We start from the raw sequence: 6,000 nt of genomic DNA, 5'->3' as shown, positions 1-6,000 counted from the left end.
GAAGACCGTGTAAAAAATGGCGACTGTTGCACGCTAAATCTGTCGGGGTAACAAAGTCCTCCGCGTTCCCATAAAAAATCAATACCTCTGGGAATACTGGATCCGAGATTAATCGTATTCTGGTTCAGGTCAAAATTACGATCTGAGGATGGATGGATGGATGGATGGTGTGTGAATGTGTCCTCTCTGGGAAACGGAATGTGACGTATGTATGTTATCTCCGAATCCTCCTCTGGGATCTTTCCCTGACCGTTGCCATTAGCCCATTGTGCAGCTCTAGTGCGACGTAAATAAAATTACCGAAGTATGAATAAGTGAATTATTAAGCTTATTTGGAAAAATCTGGAATATTTTCAACAAAAAAGGTGATGGATAGTTTATTATATTTCTTGCGACAAATATGTTACGACTAATATAAAATTTTTCTTAGCCAGAAAAAAAGTGCTAATTAAAAATATTTTACAATCAATTTGTGTATCTTTTTCACGCAATTATTATGCTGGACCCTAAGAAATAGCCACAACAATAATTTTTAATTTAGTATCTTATGCAGGCATACACCTCTTCCTTATTGTAAATAACAATAAACAAATCGCAGAATCCTGTTTTCATAATTTTTGAACGACCAGAAACTATATATTTAGTTAGCTTTTGTAGAGAATGAAAAGTAGATTCAAACCATAAGATTTAGAGACAGAAAAAAAACCCCCATCCAAATGACTAAAATTATCGATAGGGGAAAAAGACAGTCTGATATCTTCTTACACATACTTCTACAAGAGAAAAAAGGATGAAAGTCGAGAGGGGAAAATTCAGAATATAATATAGATTTTAGCATCAAGCTTAGCAAGCTTTAGCATCCAATTTATTTTATGGAAAGGAGAATTTTTGGCAGTGTTTCCGTCCAAAAGGCGAAAAAAAAATACATATTTCTTTTTAACCTTTTGGGATTATGTACATAAACACCATTAGGAAAATTAAAAGGTCAAAGCTTTTTTTTTCATACAGCCGTAAGAGTGACTGCAAAAAATTATAATTTTTTGCGATATTTTTTTTTATATCGAAAAATCCGAAAAACTGTCAATATAAACAATTTAATTACTCCAAAACTAATTTGACATTTTAAAGTGAGACGCCTTGATCATTTTCAGACGTTAAGAGTACATAGATGAAAGAATTCCCCTACTTATAGTTTTTGCTAAACTGAATTACGAAGGGAAAAAAAAACTTCAACTTTGAGAAAAAATAACGCCCAAATATACAACTGTATCGACAACATTTTGTTATCAGACAGTTCTTCAGACATTTTTTTTAGAAACGTTCAGAATTTCATTAATAATTTTTGAGTTACGAAAGTTAGAAAAGAGTTGTGAGTAAATGTTTTGAAACAGCTGCGAGGTAATTTTTTTTTTAACACAGAGAGAAAAAAAATTAACATAAATTTTACCTGAATGCAAGAATTAAAAAAAAAAAAAAATTAGAAGAATTTTGACTTCTATAATATAAAATAATAATATTCAAATTATAATAAATGTCCATATTCTCAATAAGTAATGTCCTTAAGCACTGGAAAACTTTTACTATAATTCTAGTTACATTAACTAAGTATAACTATATTTCACTACCAGCTTACTATTTCCTCATTAAATGTAATTGTGAGAGGATATGCGCTCTTGTCTGTGCTAAATCTCAACAAATTGTTAGTGAATCTTATATCTGATCTGATCTGATCTTCACTTTTTGTGCTGCTTTCATTCTATAAACACATATCATTGATAATACGAAAATAAAAAGTTATTTTCTTGAAAAAAAAATCCCAATTTTACGTCAGTTAGATAGCGGTTTAAACACAAATAAAATCCAGACGTTTTTTTTCCCATTTCGCTGTAAATAATAAAAATAATAAAAAAAGGTAAGCGAAAATTTTAACCATTTTTCAATTCATTCTTGTGTAATAAAACTTTTACGAATGGTATTTTCGGATGATTCGATTTTAACGAGCTCCCTGATTTAACGAGCGAATTTTCTCCATTCTTATGATCTCGTTATAAACGAGTTCGACTGTATTTTTGTATTAGTTCCTAGCTTTAAATTTATAGATGCCTTGTCTAATGCTTAAGTCTAAAAGAGATTTTAGTAAAACAAATGTTCAGTTTTCTTACATTTAATTACGGAATATTTACAGCATTAAAATAATCTAAATCTTAGATATTACAATATTTCGTCATTCGTTTTCCTATCATGTTTTTACTATAAAAATAATATTTCACTCTCCAAAAAATAATAATAATGAATTCTTTTTTAAACATTAATTTTTAAATCAGTTTTCATCTTTTTTTAAAATTTTTTACTTCGGTAAAAAAAGCATGTTAAAATTAAATAGATTTATAACATAAAGCAAATGTTTAACTCTTAGACGAAATGTGATATCGGTGTCCCTTTTAATGCATTTTTTTTTCTGATGCTCTACTTGCAAGCAAAAATATATTTTGGTATTTTCTAATTATGAAAAAACAGCCTAATAGCTACTGAAAAAATCTGTTATATTATCAGAGTTATATTTGTACTAAAATATAAAATCTCGAAAAAGTAAGTTTTTTTTTCCACTCATATTCAGAAATTTATCAAGAATTGATTTTGTAATTTCTAAAAAATTCAAGGATGAATAACTGAATTACTGTTTCTCTTACATCTAAATAACTGTAACTAAGTGCAAAGTTGAAAAATTATTATTTGGAAGTGAATCGTGTTTGGAATATTTTACCTTTAATGCAGAACAAGGCACAGGTGTTTTATGCTGTATCTCTTAACCATAAATTAATAAAATGCTAAATATAACATTTTTCACTTATTTTGAGCTAAAGTAATACCGAATAACGAAAAAAATATGAAAAATGTGTTTAAAATAAAAATTCTGTGTGGAAGGGTTAAAGTATACTTAGAATGTAATTGTAGTTAAATTATTAAATAGATTATTTAGTTGACAGTATAAAAACTTTATTCAGTTATTACAGGAAAATTTTTTCAACAAGTCTAATTTGTGTCTAAAGTTTAGAAATACCGCATGTTTCATACTCATATTTGAATGAATAAAAATTCTGATTTCAATTAAAAAATATTTTTATATATTCTTTATTGCATAATATTTATATGCACATGTACTTCATATATTTTCTTTTTGTTTTACCATTTTCTATTCCTCATGTGCAAGTAATTCAAACACTGTTATAGGCAAATAGCGTTTTTTTTAAATAAAGATTTATTATTTTTCATTTTAATTAATTAATGATTGAAAGAAAATTTTGAATTTTGTTCGTAGTCTAAAACTGTGTAATTATAAATAAAAAATCTCGAAATTGGAATGAAATTGATTAAATAGTACTAGTAAACTCTAATAGTAATTTAACTCATTGAATTTAAATTCTATTGCTTCATTTTTTCAGGCTGCAGATCTGCCTCTCCCGCGTTGTACAGGGTTATTCATAATTCCCTCCGCCTGTAAACGCCATTTTTCTTTACTACAACTGACTGCAGTGGTACATGTTACTGCCATCTACCGGCAACTGATTAAATTAAAACTTGAATACTTTCGGAATAATTTCATATGTTCTTTTTTGCCATATTCGTCATCGTTTTTTTACTATAGCGCTTCGAAATCCCGGAGGGAATTATGAATAACCCTGTATATTGTTTACCAAAAACTTAAAATTACCGAACTAATTACCAATTGTTAAAGGTTTTTTTCTTCCTGTTAACCTAAATGTACGATTCATCATCCTGTGATTTATAGATGAATAACCTAAAGAGAATTAGTACAGTGTCTTCCTAGGGAAATTTGGTTAAAATTTCAGTTTTCTATCTCATTAAAAGTTTTAATTTGTCATTGTTTTTAAAAAGTACATTTCTTTCTTTCTGCTGATACGAAAAATGATAACATTTTATGTAAAAATTATTTTAAAACAAACAGGTGAAATATTTTGTAACACAAATTATACTTTTTCATGCTCAATTTGTTCATATTTATTCGATGCTGTAAGAAGCTAACAGCATACTTTGAAACTTAGGAAAGAATTTTGAAACAAATGAAAATCAAAAACTGAACTTAGTTTGTTGGAGTAACACATGTATCTCTTTATTTCCCATTTGCCCTTTTGGCAATTTGTTTATTTTGCTATGCAACAGAAACTTTCGTAATTTGTCCTTAATCAGTTGTAAGATAATATATAAAACTGATAAAAAATTTTTTTTCAAAATTGCAAATTCTCGTTGCTTGAAAAGCATTTTAGTTCAAGGTAATAGAGAAAGTTTTGATAGGAATTATCATGCAATCGGTTTTTAAGTTCAGTTGTTGTTGATTATCATTTCAGTTCGCATGCACTGATGAGTTTCCTACTTATTGTTTGACGTCTATAGTTTAAATTCCACGATCCAAATTGAAAGTGAAATAAATGCTTTTGTGAACATTTTGTAGAGTAAGAATTAAAGTTTGATAGAAAACTTTTGCATAGAAGAATTGTAATTATCATTGTTATTGTATCAAATGTTCCAAAAATGACCGACGATTTGAAAGAAAAATGAAAAGAGATAGAAATATATCATTGACTGCGTCCTGCTTAGAAAACTAGATAATTTATTCTCACAAAGTTTTAACGACCAACAGTTAAGACTGCTAATTTGAGGACAGAAAAACTATAAAATAATGCGTTCTATTTCATATCAGATTATCCAAGCCGAAATATCCCCGGCTTTGCCATATTGCCAACAAAAACTGACAGTTGTATTGAAAGCATAGTCTTATAATTTCTCTTAGTTATAAGTTGCTTATGTAGATAATCTTTGCAACTAATATTGCAAGTTGTAGTGTATAATTATTCCGTTTCCTACGCAGAACGCAGAAAATAAAGTATTTATATTTCTTCCGTTTTTTTATTAGATTTTCTTTAGAAATCGTTTTCAATTTCTGAAATATACATTTGAATGTTGGAATTCGAAAGTATTACTGCAGCGAAGTCGCTGTCACACAGCTGGTGGAGAGCTGGGTATCGTGAGTTCGATCTTTGGAGCCGACTAAACAACCAGTGTGTGTAGATGCGCACAGCCAGGTACACGTTATGATAATCTGGATTAAAAAATATTTTTGATTTCAAAACATTTGATATCATATTGTTCCTTTAGCATGCACAATGTATCGGTATTATTGTGACAGTTGAAGAAATAAAAGAATTTTTCAATTCAATTGTTAGAATTAAGAATTTTCCATTAACTGTAGTGTTTCGTTATTAAAAGTTGAGAAAAAGTTCGTTATAAGTTTCATTTAAAAGCATTATGAGTTACAAAAATCAGTTATGTTTTTTTTTTAAAATTCGATTTATTGTCACAATTTTTTTTCTATAACTTGATTAACTATTCGATATTTCCCTTAGAATATTGGTTATTTATTTGTATCTGACGTACTTATTGTTATATTGAGAAGTTGCTGGGGAAATTAATATGTTAGAAAGAATAAGTTTGTTACTTTTGGCATTATGACAAGAATGATAAAAGCCAATATTCTCTTAGCTTCGGACATTATATTTGTTTTTCCGCTGTTATTTGATTACTCATATGCTTTTATTTGACTGGAAATAATGGAGAAACTAAGCAGAAAATAACATAATATAGAGTAATAATACGAGATTATAACGGGTTTCAAAATAATTCCGATTCAATAATATAGGGAATCAATAAGGAAAATTGAAAGTAATGTCGATAAAGCCTGCGAAAATAATAAACGTCTAAGAAAGAATAACATTACTTATAATAGATTTATCATTTTCTATTGAAATTGACAATCATTAAAGTTTAGCAGTGTTGATGTGAATCGTTTTTTTTTACCAATTGTTTATTCGTTATTTATTTCTAAATATTTTTCTCATTAAGAAGTTATGTCATTGTAAAAATCGAGGATGATTTATTTTGTTTGTAATGCTTTAAGAAAATGAACTATAAGTGTGTAACATG

At 28.1% G+C, this 6,000-nt stretch overlaps 1 protein-coding gene across 1 annotated transcript in view; it reads left to right on the top strand.

Annotated features, from left to right (window-relative positions):
* The first annotated feature begins 1,775 nt into the window (after positions 1–1,775).
* The window catches only part of LOC107452589 (putative cytochrome P450 49a1), a 30,554-nt gene continuing 26,329 nt past the window's right edge, over positions 1,776–6,000 (top strand). The window contains exons 1-2 of the mRNA XM_071179767.2: positions 1,776–1,912; positions 4,934–5,102. The gene's annotated coding sequence lies outside the window, so the exon portion shown is untranslated. The remainder of the gene's footprint in view (positions 1,913–4,933; positions 5,103–6,000) is intronic.

Source organism: Parasteatoda tepidariorum, chromosome 1 (genome assembly GCF_982258835.1).
Source record: "Parasteatoda tepidariorum strain Cologne lab strain chromosome 1, Ptep-v5.0, whole genome shotgun sequence".
Lineage (NCBI taxonomy): Eukaryota > Metazoa > Arthropoda > Arachnida > Araneae > Theridiidae > Parasteatoda > Parasteatoda tepidariorum.
The sequence above is the reverse complement of the archived record's forward strand: the minus strand, read 5'-3'. Positions and strand labels throughout refer to the sequence as shown.